The following is a 21,650-nucleotide window of genomic DNA, read 5'->3' as shown; positions in this document are numbered from 1 at the left end:
ATCCTTATTGTCATATATTTCTTAAAATTATTTTATTTTTCTATTTATCTCATGGAATAATTTCACATCAAATAGTGTGAATTAAGACATTTTTAAATTATTTACGGACTCTTTATATTATGGGCAGTGGGAATTGTGTTTTGTGTATCTACAGCCCAACTGAATTGTTAAGAGCACTGGTGAGCCTACTTATTACAGAACACCCGCATGTACCTCTCGACCAAAAGTTTGGAATAGCATTCTATACATTATTAAAAGTAGATTACAAAACGTTAATGTAATACATCACATCATACACATACTTTGCTAACACGCATAATACAATAAAATTTATATATTTTCAATAAACAATCAATTTGTTATTGAATTCAATTTGGTATGTGTGTAAACACTTTTTTCTCAAATTAGATTTTGATTTAGGATTCGGATTAAGCATCATTAGAGGATTATAAAAATTCATGAATACCCGCGATTGGCTCTTGGGTTCACCTCAAAATGGTCATCAAAATTAAAAATTTGTAATAATCATTACACAGTAACAATGTAAGCTATCAAGTCGGTTCAAACATACTAATGTAAGGTTTACTAAAATCCATAAAATATATAAATATCAATTTTGTAAATCAAGTGTAATAATATCCCAAAATGGCAGAAAACTAACTTTTTAATAATTAAAAAAAGAAAAAATGCTAAGACCACCAAAACACAAAATAAGTAAATTATATTAACTTAGCATCTGTAGAACCCCAATAGAGATTTATTAAACTAAAATCTCATTTGTTTGAAAAGTCTTTAAATTTAAAATTGAAAAAATATGTAACTTTTTAATTGTAAAAGACACTGAAAACAAGCCAACATCATATAAGACTATAAATTATTATTAACATAACATGTGAAAGCAAACAATAACACTCATATAATATATATATATATATATATATATATATATATATTTACAAGCATGTAATATGTAATAATCTAACTTAAGTAGAAGTTAGAGAGAATAACTTTGTTAGAAATGAATTAATAATAATAATAATAATTTATTTATTTATTTGTATTTTTTGTGCAACACGACAGCTACCTACAGCCTTTGTCTATTACACAATAGTACATTAAAAAAATGTATATATATATATACAGTAAATATAAATTAAAAATACAACATTTTAAATGTATACAATTCGTAATGATTTTGTAATCAATAATACATAAAAATGAGAGAAAAAATAAAAGTAAAAAATTACAAATATTTGGGTATGATGATGAAAGAGCACTGGAAGAATGCAATGGAAATAACAGAAGGATAGCAATAGCAATTGAAGCCTTGAGTAAGAAGAGGAAATTACTATATACTAAAAGTCTGTTCATAGCGTTAAGGAAGAGGTTAGCCAAATGTTACGTACGTAGTGTTTGCTGTATGGGAGTGAAGCATGGATGATAAGAAATAGGGAGAGAGACTGGATTGAGGCTTTTGTGATGAGGATATGGAGAATGATGGAGAAAATAAGACGGACAGATAAAGTGAGGAATGAGGAAGTAATGAACGGGACTAAAGAAGAAAAAGCACTTATGCAGAAAGTACATAAAAGAAAAAGAAACTGGTAAGGACATGTGATTAGATGTAGTAGAATCTTCACAACTGTATTAGAATGACAAATAGATGGAGAAAGGAAGGAAGGCAGAAGAAGGACGAAGTTAATACGTGAAGAATGACAACTACTTGGGGAAGAAGGAGAAGGCTTGGGACAGAAATGGGTAGAGGCAAAGGTGGTGTAAGGAGGGACCTGCTGCCCGGCAGAACACCAGGTGATGATGATTATGGTTATAGATGGATAATAGTGATTAAAATCATTAATTATCTAAAATATACACACATGATAATAATTCAAGATAAAAGTATGAAAATTTAAAAAACTAACTACAAAATAACTCACAATTAAGTTTCAGAACTCACAATTAATGAAAATTATTTGAGAACACATACGTGTGCACTTTAATGAAATGCAGATCAGGGGTTTTTAATTTAGTATTATTTAAACTTTCCTCTATAGAGTAATATTATTTTTATAAAAGAAAATTCTTTGGTAGAATTTTTTTTAAACTGGAAAAACTTTTTAAATGATTTTGTTATATATGATTATTTATATTTATCATCTTTATCATTTTGCAGTAATACATTTACTATATTTTTATTACGCATTATCATTTCAATTTCAATATTTGAAGTCAGCAACAGTTAAACCAGATATGCTCTGTAAAATTTATCCCTTCTATATATGATCACTATTATATATTTAGAAAACAAAATTATTATCTAGTTATGATGATCACTTCATACAAATAAACATATAAAATGTTGAAAATGAAATAAATTTATTACAAGATCTAGAAAAGAATTACTTCTTTATAACAAAATTAAAAAAAAAAATTATATAGTGAAGTTTACATTCATAATTTTGCACTACGTTTCACTTCCTATTACATGCAATAGAATAGTAATTATTTTAACATTCAATCATTTGTTACAACAATTTTGACTTTGATGGCTCTTAGAGTTGCATTGTTTTTTCTTATTAGAAAATTCTTTATTTGCACTTATTAGAACTGGAATTACCTTATCCTTCAGAAATGGATAAATGTCATGCAAATTCTCATAATCATATTTCATTTTATGTTACATCATCAGGTTTTAAAAAAATTTCTTTACAAAAAATGAATTGGTTTCTGGAATACAACTGATTCAGCACAATGCATTGCATACCTAATTTGTATAGACCATGTATAATATCCATTGCATCCATGAAGTACTTAGATCTTTAATGAGGTTATTTTCAAACTCACAGCCATTGTCACTTTGGAGAATTTCTGGCGCTCCAAATATTTAAAATATTAACATAAGATTTGGTGTAACTTCTAATGCGGATTTAGTTTTAATGGCAGAAGTTGCACAAATCTTGTGAGATGATCTTGATGTACAAATTATATACTGAAATACAAATATATATTCCATATATTATATTTACATTATATTATTACATTATTTATATTATTATATTTACCACATATATATATATATATGTAAAATAAATACTAATATCTTATACTAAAATATATTTTGTATTTGTCAAACAGCATTAGACTGCTTGTCAATGAGATTCACTTGGCACCTGCAGTTCATTCTGTGCTTTTGATGGGTTTTATTACTAAATCTTTAAATCTTTTCAAGGTAAGGTATGTTTTTTTTGACAAACAGCAAATAGGTTTAGGTAAGTCGAATTCTTGGTTTTGTTTTTGTACTTGTTTTTCAGTTCTACTTTCATTCAATCTCTTCCAGTGTATCCAGCTGAATTGTGCATATCTTCAATTATTCTAAAGTGTTTTCCAGTTATTCATAGCATTTGATAGATGAATCATCCTCTTTTATTGGAACAATTAACTGTTCAACTCCACCATTGATAATCACATCATAATGACACAGATGTTGGTAATCCTCTGGAAACTTGGATTCCTTTTCCTTCGATTGTTTAATTTATTCAGTCATTTCTAAATATTTGGTTTGAGTAAAAATCTGTGTATTTTGTTTTTGTATTTAATTATAACTTATTGTTAAATAGAACTTTCATTTCATCTATAGATAATTACATCTTGTTACAATAATCTGACAGTGACAGAAGTCTATTTCTGTCTTGACAAAATACGATTGAATAAAAATTGTGTGTAACACTGAACCTCTCTGGAAATTCTGTTGTTGCACAGAATGAAAATATTACATAAGTAGAGATACTAACCTAATAGATATAATGGTAATTTCTTCTACTGATTTTCAAAAGGGCAAAGTTTACAATTTTTAAGGTAATATAATAATAGCATAATAGAAAACAGTAGGTCTGATTAGTTGATAAATTGTAATTGTTTTCAGTTAAATTGAGATGAAAATATGTAATATTATTAACGTTAATATTATAAATGTACTATTAAATATTGGAAGATAAGATTAGATAAAGATTTTAAATATAAATAAGGATATATACCAATAAGTAAGAGCCCCGACTGTTATACACTTATACTTTGTATACAGTATATTTAAGTGTGTACACTGATTATACTTTGCCCAGGCAAAATAATTATACTTATTATAACTACTTATACTTAGTTAATTATACTTAATATAATTAATGTAATTATACTACGTATAATTACATTGCATGGGCAAAGTGATTAATAAGGTGATTACTAGAGGACTTGAGTGATTTTTTTTTTTACATCTTTCTTTCTTTCAAGGCAACAGCATGTGTTAAGCATTCTTCCCAACAGAAAGGTGTATATTAAGTTAAATATCTATCTCAGTAGTTTTTATAAATGTAATGTATGTAACACATCTGAGGTACAATTGCCATTTCTCAGAGTTTCTATCTCCATGAGTAATGACGTTCCTTTTACAGCCAGTCCATATGGTGAACAAAATGTAGATGTTACAGGAAAGTTAAATATCATCTACACTTTTGAGGGCTTGACATGCTATGTGAAAAAATATATTCAATTATATAGGTTTTGAATTAATTACTTCTCATCTTTTTTTTAGCAAGCTTGGCACAGGGTGATTGTTACTTCTAAAAATGATCATGCCATTTTTAGAGGATGTCTGATTTTTCATTTCATGTCTCTTAGAATCATTATTATTATTGCCCCTAACAATTTATATTTAGAATTTTACACTTTCTTCTGAACTCAGATGGAAGATGTTTGCCCAATATTTGTATATCCTTCCTGATGGAAACCTTTCTTTCTTTCTTTTTCCTGTTTAGCCTCCGGTAACTACCGTTTAGATAATTCTTCAGAGGATGAATGAGGATGATATGTATGAGTGTAAATGAAGTGTAGTCTTGTACATTCTCAGTTCGACCATTCCTGAGATGTGTGGTTAATTGAAACCCAACCACCAAAGAACACCGGTATCCACGATCTAGTATTCAAATCCGTGTAAAAATAACTGGCTTTACTAGGACTTGAACGCTGGAACTCTCGACTTCCAAATCAGCTGATTTGGGAAGACGCGTTCACCACTAGACCAACCCGGTGGGTTTCCTGATGGAAACCTAAATGTAGATATCAACACACAATACAAGCTAAAATAATGTTCACCTTTTATTCAATTGTAATACATTAGGTCTTCTTAACCTTCAGTAGTTATATCAATATAAGTTATATCAGTAGTTATATCAATGTAGCTGATTGATAACACATATAGAATACAAAAGTTCTAGGTAACTACCCCAGTAAAGAAGCTATTCTAAAGAATGCGTGTATTTGTGATTATTCTAACAGAACTAATCCAGTTCTGCATAATACAAATTTCATTGAGATGTTCTTCATAAAATTTCATCAAGAAAACACACCTAAAATTTTGATATTATTAGAAGGATGGTAAAATCTTGAAAAGAAAAAAATTAAATAATTTAATTAAAATGTAAGAATCTTGGATGAAAAAGAACTGAACTGAAAGAGTTATGACAGATAAATGGTTACTTCAGTTTATGAGAAAGGATGGAAGATGCATTTGCAAATACCATCAAAGAAGAAGATCAGAAGAAGCCAATGGAAACCGAAATAGAAGAAGTTAAGAGAAAACGTGAAAAAAAAAGATTAAATATGAAATATGGTTCATTTTATGCAGTTTACTTCTGCTTGTTCTTTGTATTAAAAAATAGTGGTCATATTTAATTATGTTTTTAAATGTTGTAGTCTATTACATTTTCTCCTTCTATGAATCATGAAACCTTGCTGTTGGTGAGGGGGCTTCTTGAGTGCTCAGTGATACAGAATAGCTGAACCAAAGGTACAACCATATCAGAGAGGTGTCTATTGAGAGACGGACTAAGGAATTATTCCTGAAAGAGGGCAGAAGCACTTTCAGTAGTTGTTAAGGGCGTAGGTCAGGATGACTTAAACAGCCATATCAACATCACTCAATTCTCTGAGTACTGCGCAGCTGAAAGCAATGGAAAACTACAGCTGTTTTTTTTCAAGAAAATGTAATTCTCTGCTTTTTCATGTAATAAAGATGGAGGAGTCTTCCTTGTTCAATTATTCTGGAGGTAAACTAGTCCTCTGTTCAGATCTCCAGGTGGGAACTACTAAGGAAAGGGTCAACAGAAAATTAAAAAATAACATTTTACAAGTCGGAGCGTAGAATGTTAGAAGACTAAAAAAGGTTGGTTGGTTAGAAAATGTAAAGAGGGAAATGGATAGGTTAAATGTACTTGTAGTAGGAATTAGCGAGATTTGATGGGAAGAGGAAAACAACTTTTGGTCAGGTGATTTTAGAATAATTAACTCAGCTTCAAATAATGGGCAGGGAGGAGTAGGTTTTGTAATGAACAAGAAGTTAGGGAAGAGAGTAGGGTATTTCAAATTGCATAAAGATGGAATCATTGTAATAAGGATAAAATCGAAACCTAAGCTGACAATGATTGTTAACATCTATAAGCCTCCAAGTGCCCATAATGATGATGATGATGAGGTAGAGTGTGTATATGAAGAAATTGACAAAGCAATTAAACACGTAAAAGGAGATGAAAATGTAATAAGAGTTGGAGATTGGAATGCAAGCATTGGAAAAGGCAAGGAAGGAAATATAGTGGGTGAATACGAGCTGGACAAAAGGAATGAAAGAGGGGACCGACTTACAGAGTTTTGTACAATGTATAATGTAGTAATTGCCAAAACCAGTTTAAACTTCATAATAGAAGAATATACACATGGAAAAAGCCTGCTGATGCTGCAAGGAATCAGATAAATTATATCATGGTTAAGCAAAGATTCAGAAATCAACTCGTCGACTGCAAAACTTACCCTGCAGTAGACATAGATATTGATCATAATTTAGTTATAATGAAATGTAGATTGGAGTTTAAAAACCTGAAGAAAAGGTGTTACATGAATCAGTGAAATTTAGAGAAGCTTGAGGAAGAGGAGGTAAAGAAGATTTTTGAGGAGGACATCGCAAGAGGTCTTAGTAAAAAGGATAATATAGAAAATGTATGAAGAAGAATGGGAGAGTGTTAAAAAGGAAATTCTTAAATCACAGAACCAAACTTAGGTGAAACAAAGAGAACTAGTAGGAAATCTTGGATATCAGAGACTATATTGCAGCTGGTGGATGAACGTAGAAAGTATAAGAATGCTAGTGATGAAGACAGTAAAAAGAACTATGGAGAACTAAGGAATACTATAAACAAGCGAAAATTAGCGAAATAAGAGTGGATTAAAGAAAAGTGTTCAAAATGGAAAAAGAAATCATCATTGGTAAAATAGACAGAGCATATTGGAAAGTTAAGGAGACTTTGTGGATACGTAAATTGAAATGTATTATATATATAATGTGTTAAATAAAGATGGTATACTGATTTGTAATACGAAAGAAAATGGCGACGGGTGGGTAGAATAAATTGAACATTTATATGGAGTAAATGAATTAAAAACTGGTGTTATAGGAAAAAAAGGAGGTCGAGAGGATGAAAAGGGAGATACAATACTGAGATCCAAATTTAAGAGAGCATTAAAAGATTTGAATGGCAGAAAGGCTCCTGGGATAAACGGGATACCTGCAGAATTACTTTGCAGTGCAGGTGAGAAAGCGATAGATAGATTATACAAACTGGTGTGTGTAATATTTTCAAAAAAGGGGAAGTTCCATCAGACTTTAAAAAGAGTGTTATAGCCGTGATACCAAATAAAGCAGAAGCAGATAAATCTGAAGAATACAGAATAATTAGCTTAATTAGCCATGCATAAAAAATCTTAACTAGAATTCTATTCAGAAGAATTGAGAGGAGAATGGAAGAAGTATTAGGAAAAAACCAATTTGGTTTCAGAAAAATTACAGGGACAAGGGAAGAAATTTTAGGGCCCAGATTAATAGTAGAAGGAAGATTAAAGAAAAACAAACCAACATACTTGGCATTTATTGATCTAGAAAAGGCATCGATAATGGAGACTGGAATAAAATGTTCATCATTTTTAAAATATTAAGGTTCAAATACAGAGATAGAAGAACGATTACCAACATTTACAGGAACCAAACAGCAACAGTAATAATTGAAGAACATAAGAAAGAAGCTGTAATAAGAAAGGGAGTCCATAAAGTATGTTCCCTATCACCGTTACTTTTTACTTAGAACTAGTAGTTGATGATGTTAAAGAACAATATAGATCTGGAGTTAACAGTACAAGGTGAAAAGATAAAGATGCTATGATTTGCTGATGATATAGTAATTCTAGCTGAGAATAAAAAGGATTTACAAGGAACAATGAATGGCATGGATGAAGTCCTGTGCAAAAACTGCTGTATGAAAATAAACAAGAACAAAACAAAAGTAATGAAATGTAGTAGAAATAACGAAGATAGACCACTGAATGTATAAAGAGGAAGAGAAAAGATTGTGGAGGTAGAAGAATTTTGTTATTTAGGATGTAGAATTGCTAAAGATGGATGAAGCAAGAGCGATATAAAATGCCGAATCGCACAGGCGAAACAAGCCTTCAGTCAGAAATATAATTTGTTTACATCAAAAATTAATTTAAACGTCAGGAAAAGATTTTTGAAAGCATATGTTTGGAGCATGGCTTAATATGGAAGTGAAACTTGGATGATCGGAGTACCTGAGAAGAAAAGATTAGAAGATTTTAAAATGCAGTGCTATAGTAGAATGTTTAAAATCAGATGGATGGATAATGTGACAAATGTAAATCGATGAAGAAAGAAGCATTCGGAAAAAAATATAGTTAAAAGACAGACTTATAGGTCACATATTAAGGCATCCTGGAATAGTCACTTTAATATTGGAGGGACAGGTAGAAGGAAAAAACTGTGCCGGCAGGTAACATTTGGAGTATGTAAAACAAATTGTTAGGGAAGTAGGATGTAGAGGGTATACCATACCGAAATGAAACTAGCACTAGATAGTGAATCTTGGAGAGGTGTATCGAACCAGTCAAATGACTGAAGATAAAAAAAATAATTACATTTTACTGTGTTAATTTTTCTATAGTAAGAATCTGTTAAACTAAATTATTTTGTTGCTCATTGTTCTTGATTCAATGTTAATTTTCTTTCCAGTCATATTAATTTTATTTGTTGTCAGTGGTTCTTCTCTTTATAAAATTTTATTATGAACTAACTTTCTTAAAATATACTTTCCTGTTGTTGGTTATTTATTCTTATACAGTGGAAAAATAATTATACATGAAAAAGTTAACTGAGATTCCTTTTTTTGGAATGAGGATAATTTATGATGAAATTTTATTCTAAAATTATCATTTTACATTTAAATAAACCAAAAAAATGATTTTTTTTAAATTAAAAAAAATCGGTATTTTTTCATTTTTTCTGGTTCTCCTCTTCCAAAATCACCTTCCAAGAAAAGTTGTTGATTTTTCTACATGTACTAAGTTAAATGGAAGAAACTAAAAAATATACAACCAATAAAAAGTTACCTAAGATTTCTTTTTTGGAGGTGGAGTGAATTATGATGAAATTTTATTGGAATATTATTACTAAAAGTTTATTATTTAAATAAACATTTAGTAATATTAAAGATTTAAATTAATCAAACATTTTTTGAAAACTTCAAGAAATCGATAATTTTAAACTTTGATCGGCTGTCCCACCCACAATACTGTACCCAACGTAGCTTGCACAACTACTATGCCGACATTTAAAAAAATATACAATAAATAAAAAATAATAGCTTTTCGATTTTTTGGGAAGAGATGTTTAACAAATGTTTATCGGGGGTAAATTAAAATAAAAATGGCAACGCATGCACGCATGAAGGAGAAACAGACTTACCACCACTAGATTTACTTAAACTTCATTTCCAAGATTTAAACCATGCCAATTGTATAGTTAAAATAAATTCATCAATCAACATTTATAAAGTATTAGTTTTCATGCAATGTTGACAAAAACAAACATAAATGGAGATAATGGATAAAAATTGTAATAAAAAAAAAAAGCTCTTTTGCGTTAGTTTTGTTTCGAACGTAAAAATAACAAGAATATAAAGTTCATGTTAGCAATTATTACAGTTGTAAATTTTTTTTATACAGTAAACAGTGTTCACTACTAAAAATTACATCACGTGTCGGCCTAAATCAAGAACCATTAAAATTCTCTATTAAATAAATAATATATTAAAAAAAAAAAAAAAAAAAAAATAGTCGAATTTAATAAATGAAGTGCTAAAATAAAATTCAATATATTTTTTAAATTCAATTATGTCGTTTCTTTCAGATCGTGATTTAGGAAGAATTTTATTTCAGTAATAGTAGAGGAAAAATGAAGCTGTTTCAGTATCTATTTAAGCAATACTTCTTGTTTAAAAATGAAAAGTTATTTGAATAAAGTTTCATCTAAAACCGTAATTAAATTTCAATGAAAGTATTGATAAAAAGGGAAAAATCACAGTGGCTAGTGGTTCTTGAATAGTTTAAAAAATAACTTATCAGTACATATGAAAAATACTTTATTTAATTTAAATATTTAAATTAACCGTTAAAAATGATCAATTTATTGCATTCCATAATATTAATTTAACTCTAATCATTGTCTTAATACAAACTGGAAAACATTGATGTGAAAACCACATGACTTCCTTGTATGCCTATTAAATTAGATTTACATATTTTTTTTTTAAAATGAAAAGTACATGAAATTTTATTTCGTTAATAACTTCTGATATTTTTCACTTTTTTTCAACATCCTACGGCTAATCGTTTTTGAGTTATGCGAGATATATACGTATTGATGTCACGCCGAATCTAGCCAAAATGGATTCAGGGATGGTCAAAATGGATATTTCCGTTATATCACAATACTTCTTTACTTCCTACAAGGAACTAAAAACGATTACTACAAAGTTATGATTCCCTGATTTTGGTTATTTATTCTTATAAAACTGAAAAATAATTATACTGAAACACCCATTATTTCCCCAAAGTATTTTTTGAGTTCTTGAACTACTACTATGCATAGAAAGATGTAAAAATAATTCGGTTAAAAATATGCAATAAATACAAAAAGATAGTATTTTCTATTTTTGGGGAAGGTGAAGAATTTAGGTGCAAATTTTATTTTAAATGTTATGATAAACATGTACCCATGTATTGAGCTTAATATAAAGTGGGTTTCTGTTTGAAAAATTTGGGGAAAATTGACCCCCCTCACTACTCCATGGAGATATTGACCCTAAAGGTTTACCAAAAATTAAAACTTATATACGAGTCTTTTACAAAGTTTATCAAATTCGATTTATCCAATCAAAAATTATTAAATTTAAAATACGTACGTATTTTAAATGCGGTAATACGTATGTATGTACGTATTACCCCATTTTTTTCTTTTTTAGGGCCCCTACGTCATGAAACGTGGATAATACAAAAAAAAAAACCCCGTACCCCATTTGCTTTACTGATTTCATACTTTCCTCTTGTAGCATATCTCTAGAGCTATGATGCCTGGAAAGTAAAAATATAAAAGCGATAATGCTTTGTTACTTCTAAAAGCGGATGTGAACACCAGATGACTTCCTTGTACACCTGTTAAATTAGACATACTACACATTTAAAAAAAAAAATGAAACGTACATAAAATTTTATTTCATTAATAATTTCTGATATTTTTTATATTTTTTTCTATTATTGAATTATTATTTATCGTAACAGGCTTTTTACAATCAGAGGTTAATTATTATTAACAAATCAATATATTTTAATTAAAAAGAAGTTAAAAAAAAAAGGAGGTGAAGTCTGATTCGAACCGATGTGCCTTCCTTGTAAAATACAAATATTTCATTAATAAAACTTTTATTTGACTATAACTCTGGAACCAATGAAAATAAGTACCACTTATGATATATCATTCAAAAGCTCTCAATGAGGGCTTGCAGTTAAAAAAAAGCTCAATATCCAATATAATTGGATTTTGGGCTTTTTTGGACACTTTTGGTTCAGTAGATTGCAATCAAAAGAGAAGGTGCTCAACCAAAGGTTACAACAATCATAAATCCAAAATTTCAACATTCTACGGCTAAACGTTTTTTAGTTATCCGGGATACATACGTATGTACGTACGTACAGACGTCACGCCGAAACTAGTCAAAATGGATATTTCCGGTAAAGTCCGAAAACCAAACTTTCTCGCGATCGCAATACTTCCTATCCTTCGTACATGGAAGTAAAAAGGTAAAAATATTAAAGGACCTTATATTTTTTTATTATTTAACTGCAGCTATTACATATTTTCTCTTTATTAATTTATTTAAAGATAAATAATTAATTTTGTAACGTATGTAAGATGCTAAGACCCCTGACCGGCAACCAAAGCCTGAATTTTCCGAATGAAAGGCAGATACGCTACCATTCTGCCATGAAGATCCGGAATGACACATTGTGAACATTTATCATTTACGTCATACTTAACATAATTACGTTTCCTAAAAAATAAATAAATGGACAATGACAGCGGGGATTCCCAATAAATATTCTTTGAAAAACAATTCTGAATCTCTGTATCTTATATTTACTACAGTTGCTTAGTGTTAACAGTTTTAAAATAAATGTTGTTATTGCATCCAGATTTATTACACTCCATGTTGTAGTAAGTAAGTTAATACTAAATACGAGTATATTTAAATCATTATATGTATTTTAGTAATAATTAATTACAAATTAAATTTTTTATAATATATTTTGCAGTTAGTCACACTTTATGTATGTTATGTAACGTGTAATTTTAAATATTCTATTAGTTATATTGATTAGTTATAAAATAAATGGAAATACTCGTAAAGATATCGAATTGATCTGAATAAGAGATATAGTAATTTTTTAAGCAAAATTATGTTATTATTCATGCTTCTACTTTTGAAAAAAAGTAAAACTGTTTCAGTTAATCACATTTAGTCTGTTATTAATAACTGTTAAATTTTAAACAAAACAAGATCTTTTTAACAATTTTATTATTTTAGAATTCCGCTTTTTGTTGCGAGTGTATTTTATTGGACGATAATTTTCAAGCTTCAGAATGGATTTTTGTGAAATTATAAGAATTTTCCTTAAACTACAACACGAGGTAAGTCCATTGGCGAAGATATTGGGCAGTACATATTTTTTTAAAGTGGTTACCCAATCTTTAAACAGATTTGATTTTTTTCAGTATATTTTTATTCGTTAATTTTGTTGTAATTCGAAAGAAAATGAATTTAAAATATTAAGAATAGATTAATATAATTATTAGAAATCCGTATAAACGTTTGTTTTGGAAAAGAGATATATTAAAAGAAAAGCTAGACAAAAAAGTATGAGGTCTGTTCAGAAAATAACTGAACATTTTTAATTCCTTTGTAATCACACGTTCTTGGATTGTTGATATCTCATTTAGTTTTCGTGTTATGTTATTTGAGTGCAACGTGTTTAAGTGTTAGTAATTTTCGGGAGCAACGACACAATTTATAATTTTGCATGAAACTAGAGAAAACTTTCACAGAAACGTATCAACTTTTGAAACAAGCTAACGGAGATGATGTTTTGGGTCGTACGCAATGTTACGAATGGTTTTCACGATTTAAAAATGGTTGTCAATCAATTGAAGATGACCCTCGACCAGGACGGCCTTCGATTTTAACTGATGACACTCACGTTTAGAAGATCAATGACTTGGCGCTTGTAAATCCCCGATTGACTATAAGACAACTTGCAGAAGAGGTTAGCATCTCAATCGGATCATGCCATGACATTTTGACTGAGAAATTGAACATACATCTAGTTGCAGCAAAGTTTGTCCTCGTTTGATGACATAACAGCAGAAAGAACATGGAGTGGGCGTTTGTCGGCAACTTCTTGAACAAATCGATGACGATGAAACATTCCTACAAAGGATCATATCGTGAGACGAAAGTCGGGTTTACGGCTACGACATTGAAACAAAAGTTCAATCATCACGATGAAGTGGCAAAGAATCTCCACGTCACTATCGATCCAATCTCAAACTGATGCTGTATATTTTTTTTTCGATTTTAGTGGAATTATGCACTTTGAATACTTGCTTCAAGGTGAAACAGTAAACCGCGCGTAGTATCAAGACGTTTTACTACGGTTACGTGAAAAGGTTTCGCAAAAAGAGACCAGTCAACTCAAGATTCCTTCGCACGACAATCCGTTCACACACTTAGCTTGTGTCATTTCGTTTGTTTTGTGCCAAAAATCTGATGACTGTCCTCCCTCGGCCTTCCTGTTCGCCAGACCTGGTTCCTTGCGATTTTTTCTTATTTTCGAAATTAAAATCGGTGATGAAAGGATGCCGTTTTGAGACTATTGATGACATTAAAGTCAAATTCTTCACGGATCTTAAAAGCCATTTCAAATGATGCTATCCGGGACTGCTTCGCGAAGTGGAAATCGCGGGGAAAAGTATGTAAATAGGGAAGGGAGTACTTTGAACGGAACAAGGACCAATAAACTGTAAAATTAATAAAGATATGAGTAAAAAAATAAAGTTCGGTTCTTTTCTGAACAGACCTCGTATTTTACGAATAACGAAACTGGAGAAGATGACTTATTAACGTAAAGTAAAACTATTCACTTTTAATAACACACCGAAACAATTTATTTTAATATAACGTTTTAAAAACTCACCTCTCAACGTTTTCGTTGTTTTATTATCACCTTCAATATACTGGTTCTGCTAGTTCTCGTACTGGTGTCGTTATTACTGACTGTTTTTTTTTCAAATCAGAGAGACATGTATAAAGGTTGGTAACGAAAAGAGTTTACTTAGTATGTAGTTATTTTGTTGTTTGTATAAAATTCATAATGTTTGAATACGTTGAGTTAACGTTCATTTTATTGATAGAAAGGTTTTAAGTTTTTATTTGTATCATTTTTTTGCAACTGCACCTAGTTTTCCAATTCAGAACATTGTGGAGGATTAATTTTGTTTAAATTCAATTTTTTTAATTGCGAAATATAATTTTCGAGTCTTTGTTTTTGTTTGTTACTGTCATTTTATCTTTTGTTGTTTTATTTACTTTAATTTATTTTTAGTAGAATGATTGAATGCTTGTGTTGTCATATATTGTTGCCGTTTTCAAATGGCTTGGACGTGTGGATTAATCAATATATCAAGCTTCTAAAAGTAGATAAATAGTTTATCTTAGGTCCTTGGTTTAAAGTAATATAAACTATTCTATTTTCCATTATTAGTTTCCTGTCTATTTTAAAAGTAAGTTTTTGTTGGTTGCTTTATCTGATGGTGAAATGTTACTTCTAAGATTATTACCGGCTGCAAAAATGCTCAATAAAAAATTGATTTTTAATCGTAATTAGCTGATAAGTGATGAATTAAATCTCAATTATTCGGATAAATGAATAGATTTTTACTAAAAGGACACCTGCTGATTTTATAAATACCGTAGAAACTCCTGTAAAAGTTTAAACGTACCATTTAAGTGTCATGAACATTCTCTAGAGATTCATTTTAATGACCGTTTTAACTTACCAACTTCAAAGTAGTATTACTCGCTATAGATAGGACTCGTAAATATGAGATAAACTGTTATTTCCGACATAATCATTACATCCGATTTTTATGCTATTAACAAATTAAAATAATCCAATAGTACATTAATAAAATATAATGTGTTTCCGTAAGACTGATTATGTACTACTTCATTAGATTAATTTTACCGCATGAAATGTTCAATTTTTGCCCCGCTGAAAGCAGATAAGTTAATTAAGCTGTTAAAAAATTAATTACATGGACTCTGTTAATCATTATCATAGATATGTCGATAAACGTATGAGAAATAACATATTTGTAGCTTAATAAATATATCTACTTTAATCCTTGATTTCTAAGTAATTAACATAGAAAAGGAGGAAGTAACAGTGACATTTTAAATCAGAAAATTTAGATAATTTAAATGTACAGACCGGAAAATATATTTCAATTTTATTGACTTCATTATTTTATTCGCAGTTGTAAAAGGAGGGTTGAAAAATATTACCCATGTTACCGCCAAGTATAACCCACATACCATGCGCATCATTTTGTCCGAAATGACGGCTGCAAAGCTAGCCTGGGCATACATTTTAAAGTTTTATATTGATTATGATGTAATCATTAAATTTTGTGTATTAATTAATCCAAACAGAATTGTAAAACTGGTTTGTTTTGACTGCGAACCTAGAATATCTGAAATAAAATCTTATAGATAAAAACAAAAAGCTATGAATGATTACCGGTATTACAAAATTAAATGCTTATCAACAACGTGACGCGCGATTTATCGGAAACTGTCCTTTGCATTTTTCTAAATCCTATATTATTCTACAAATAATATATGCATTTGTATATTATACAAATCATAGGTTATTCTTATTTCATACGAAAACATTTTTATTGAACCAGTTTTCATTGTCACAACGACCGTTCAGCACGTAAAGGTTTCGTGTAGTAGAACTGCAGCATAATGGAAAAAAAAATCTATGTTCATTCACTGTTGAAAAACCGTTATGTATATTGCTTACGTAAAGGAGCATGGAAATGATACTACAGACAGAAAATTTGATATAACAGAATTCTGTATTTGTAAATGGCGAAAGAAAGAAAACGAATTTCTCGTAGCCGATAAAAACGAGAGAATATTTCGGCGGAAAAACGCGAAATATAAGGAAATAGAAGAAAACTTGCAGCGCATAAATGGGATGCATGTCAGTTTGGATACTCAATTTAGAAATGTGTCAGATAAAAGCCCTGAATCGCCAATGAATTAAATATCGAAGGGGATTAATTTAAAGCTAGTCTTAACTTGGTACGCCGATTTCTTTGTCGACATAGTTTATCTATTCGAAGTAAATAATAGGTAGCATGATGCGTTTCAAAGCGTACAAAAATATCTACCAGAAGCTTACGAAGGTAAACCAACAAAGTTTCAAAGACATATAATAAATTTATGAAAAAGGAACAGTTATTCCCTAAGATCATATTAGGAATGCGGAGTAGACTCCAGTGATTTTCGAAATGTCATCGACGACAACTGAAAGTATAGATGAAAAGAGTGTTCAAATACGAACTGCCGGTTACGAAAAACAACGTTGCTCGGCGATGGTGACAGTACTTTCGAACGGGAAAAAATTACCCTTGCTTGTCATTTTTAAAAAGAAAACATATAACGAAAGGTGATAAATATTCACCCGATATTTCGTACGAACACATGAAAAGGGATGGATGAATAACGAGTTAGTATTAAACGGGATTAAATGCGTCTGGGTGGGTCGACCAGGCGCTTTATTACGAAAATTCTCCATGATTATAATGGACAGTTTTACGAATCATAGACCGATGACGTAAAGCGAAGACTGATTGCTGGAAACTGGATCAGGTTACTATTCCTGATGGAAAGACATCTATTCTTCAACCTGTAGATATTTGCGTAAACCGACTATTTAAAACCAAACTCCGTAAATCCTACGTAAACCGGATGGTCGCCACGACCCAGTAGACTACTTCATCTGGTAAAATTAAGAAACCATCTTTGACACAAATCTGTAGGTGGATTATTGCGTCTTGGTCAGAAATACCGGATGATATGTTTAACAAATCATTCGTTGTCAATGGAAGTAAAAATGATTATTTGTGGTGCAGTGATTACGAAGATAATTGCAATTCTACGGATGACGGAAACTCGAGCACTGATGACAGTAATTAAGGTAAATACCTACTATAATTTCTATGCTTTTAATTAAATATTTCAGTGGAGACTGATTTACTGATATTTTACAAATAACACATACTGTTATTCCTTCAATCTTCTATGGCGATTTCGTTAATAAAATGCAAAAGTAACGTTGGTATTTTTTTATTTTCCAGACCTTTTTCACGTGGTACATGGGTATATACAGTAATTTGATTGTACCGGGAGATTGAAAAAGGACTTCTCAAATTTAAAAGCACATGCAATTTATTTAGGTAACTTATAGATAAGTGTAAGGTCTTACTTTATAGCAAAACATATCAAGTTTAGACTCACGTAGTTCATTAGTACCGAATTTGTCCACTAGTGGTGTTAAAAATGGACACATTTACTGGTGCGGAACGAGCTCGCTATGTGTTTTTGTTTCTCGATTTACAGTCAACAACTGCAGTTCAACGTAATTTTCGTAGAGAATACGGTAGAAATCCTCCTATTAGAAATACAATTTACTCTTGGCACCAAATCTTCGTTGAGATAGGAATAGGACCCCTACGCGTCCCTGAAGCTGCTACGGATCAACTCAGAGAAAACTTTGCACGTAGTCCAAAAAAATCAAATCGACGTGCGTTACGTGAGACTGGCATTCCACAAACGACTGTTTGGTGCATATTAGGTAAAAATATTGCACTTGAAGCCATACAAAGTAACCGTGGTTTAAAACATTACAAATGACGACAAAGTTGCTCGGCTGCAGTTTTGTGTGGAAATGATGGATCGAATTGCAGACAGTGAAATTTTTAGCGATGTCAACTTTTCACATCAGTGGCAAGGTGAACACCCATAACTGCCGAATATGGGATAGCGAAAACCCTTTTTGCCCTAAGAAAACAAAGACTGTATGGCCCGTTCTTCTAAGAGGCAATCGTAAATGCGTAAATGACATCGTTTATCTGGACATGCTTCAAAATTTTCTAATTACTCAGTTAGACGTTGATGACCAACAAGGACATTATTACTATCAGCAAGACGGGACACCACCTCACTAACGCCTAGAAGTCCGAGATTTTATTGATACTCGATTCCCAGGTCGGTAGATCGGTTGTGAAGGTCCAATTGCACGGCTACTTCATTCCCTAGATTTGACCCCGCTAGATTTTCACTTGTGGGGTTTCATCAAAGATTGGGTTTACGTAACAAATTTTCTAGCTGATCTTGCTGAGCTAAGACTTCGAATTAACGCTCCAACTGGAGAGATAACGCCCGATTTGCCGGCTACAATCTGGAATGAAATCGACTAAGGTAAAATGTATTTCTCAATACAAACGGAAACCATTAGGAACAAAAGTGAATGTTGGATGACAAACTTGTGTTTTTCTATGAAATAAGATTTCAAGCAGATCTGTAAGTTATCTCAATAAATTTTTAAATTGTTTTAAAGTTGTAAAGTCCTTTTTGAGTAACCCGGTATATACAGCGAGAAGGAAGTAGTGCAGTGCAGAAAGTTAACAAATCTTGTCACGATAAATGAGTTAAAAGCCAGATAGACAATAAAAGGAGGATCTTGAAGGTCAAGATTGACTTGCAAATACGGTAATAACATTTAATTATAATGGTTATAATGTAAATAAAAAAGATTAGTTAAGGCTAGTAAATACATAATAATTATTATCTCTATTACATAATATTATATCAAAAATAGACAATTAGCATGAAACTGAGCAAACAGAAATCGAACTATGAATTTTTTTATAGTTATTTTATTAATATGTCATATTATTTAAAACAATGGGAATTATTTAATATTTAAAATAACAATTCAGTGTTTATTTTTTACATTCATAATTATAACACATATAATTTCACTGAGATTTTCATACTGAAATAAAAATTGAGAGACCTTGCGCTCGATCCACATGGGTCATTAATTCTTACACGTCTTTGGAACATGGAACAGGAAAAATAAAACTTCCCTCTTAATAACATTTTAATTTTCAAAAAATTCCCTTTAAATTTAATCCCCACAAAAAATTATATATATATATATATATATATTGTTATATTGTGACGTCACAGTTATTATTAATGTTTCCTAGATCCGAGCTAGAATACTAGGTATTGTTAACTTTAAGCCTTTCATGCTCGAAATCGACAGTTTTTATATGTTTTAAACTTCCATTTTTAATCTTTTCTTTTTTATTTTATTTTCTGTTTAGCCTCCGGGAATCCCCGTCAGGTATTACTTCAGAGGATAATATGTGTGAGTGTAAGTGAAGTGTAGTCTCAGGTCGACCATTTCTGAGATGTGTGGTTAATTGAAACCCAACCAAGAATACCGGTATCCGCGATATAGTATTCAAATCCGTATAAACGTAACTGCCTTTACTAGGATTTGAATGTTGGAACTGTTGACTTCGAAATCAGCTGATTTGCAAAGACGCGTTCACCACTAGACCAACCTAGTGAGTCCCACTTTTAATCTGTGGAGTTTATAATTCATGTAGTATATCTTTATAATGAATTTAAAGCTAAATAAATTGCTTTATTAAAACGATAAAAATCACCCATGATCTTATTTTATTCCCACATCAATTTTCAGTTAAAGTATGCAATTAATTTTATTATTTGAATTTTAGTTTTTAAAAAATGAAGAAAAGCTAACTGAAGAGGACCACTCTTTTTGATTAGTTATAACTTAACATGAAATTACTTTAAGTAAAATGTATAAAAAATTCGATGAATATTTCCTACTATTTAATAAATATCTTTCCTCGTTGCCGATTTTTGTAATTTTTCGCCAACCATTTTCCTGTTATAAATTTTCTTAGTAATAGCAAACAAGGATTAAAAAAAAAAAATAATTTCGGTATGTTGAATAAGCAAATTTGATCAGTCATTGAAAATAATGTTTTTTATGATGAAGGTGAAATATTAAAGGAAATGTTCTTTTAAAATAATTGCTATATAACTTGCATAATTAACAAGAAGAAGATAATTTACCATTAAATAACGCGAGTTAGGCTTTATTGTATATCATTCGCTTCAGAGCGAAGTATTTAATTTCATTTTTATTTCCTTGTACTAAGTAAAAGAAATATTGTAATAGCGAAAAAGTTTAATTTTCAGATTTCAACGAAAATATCCATTTTGACCATTCCTGAATCCATTTTGACTAGTTTCGGCGTGACGTCTGTACGTACGTATGTATTTCGCGTAACTCAAAAAATATTAGCCGTAGAATCTTGTAATCTTGGATTTAGGGCAGTAACATCCAGTTGTGCACCGCCCCTTTTGATTGCAATCGACTGAACCAAAAGTAACCAAAAAAGCCCAAAATCCCCCAAAAATTGGGGACTTTGTCTTAACTGCAGTAATAAGCTCTCATTGAGAGTTTTTCAACGATATCTCATAAGTAGTATTTATTTTCATGAGTTCCATAGTTATAGCCAAATAAAATTTTCATTAATGAAATATTTAGCTCTTAGAAGAAGTTGTTAATGAAATAAAATTTTATATTCTTTTCATATTAATTCTAAAAATTTTTAAAAAGTAATAACTATTAATAAATCAATATATTTAAATTCTTCCTCTATGAATCATGAGACCTTGCCGATGGAAAGGGGGCTAGAGTGTTCAGTGATACAGAATAACTGGATAGAAGGTGCAACAATACCGGATTGGTATCTGTTGAGAACCAGACTAAGGAATGGTTCCTGAAAGAGGGCAGCAGCTGTTTCAGTAGTTGTTAAGGGTGTAGGTCAGGAGGACTTAAACGGCTATGTCAACATCACTCAATCTTCTGAATACTGGGCAGCTGAAAGCGATGGAAACCTACAGGCGTTTTTTTTCCAAGAAACTGAAGTTCTCTGCATTTTCATGTAACAAAGATGAAGGCGC

General features: G+C 30.6%; 1 protein-coding gene across 1 annotated transcript in view; it reads left to right on the top strand.

The window, feature by feature from the left end:
* The first annotated feature begins 12,646 nt into the window (after positions 1-12,646).
* Nep2 (M13 family metallopeptidase neprilysin 2) overlaps positions 12,647-21,650 on the top strand; it is a 312,673-nt gene continuing 303,669 nt past the window's right edge. The window contains exon 1 of the mRNA XM_075355152.1: positions 12,647-12,665. The gene's annotated coding sequence lies outside the window, so the exon portion shown is untranslated. The remainder of the gene's footprint in view (positions 12,666-21,650) is intronic.

Source organism: Lycorma delicatula, chromosome 2, assembly GCF_047948215.1.
Source record: "Lycorma delicatula isolate Av1 chromosome 2, ASM4794821v1, whole genome shotgun sequence".
Classification (NCBI taxonomy): domain Eukaryota; kingdom Metazoa; phylum Arthropoda; class Insecta; order Hemiptera; family Fulgoridae; genus Lycorma; species Lycorma delicatula.
This window is presented reverse-complemented; position numbering and strand designations above follow the sequence as displayed.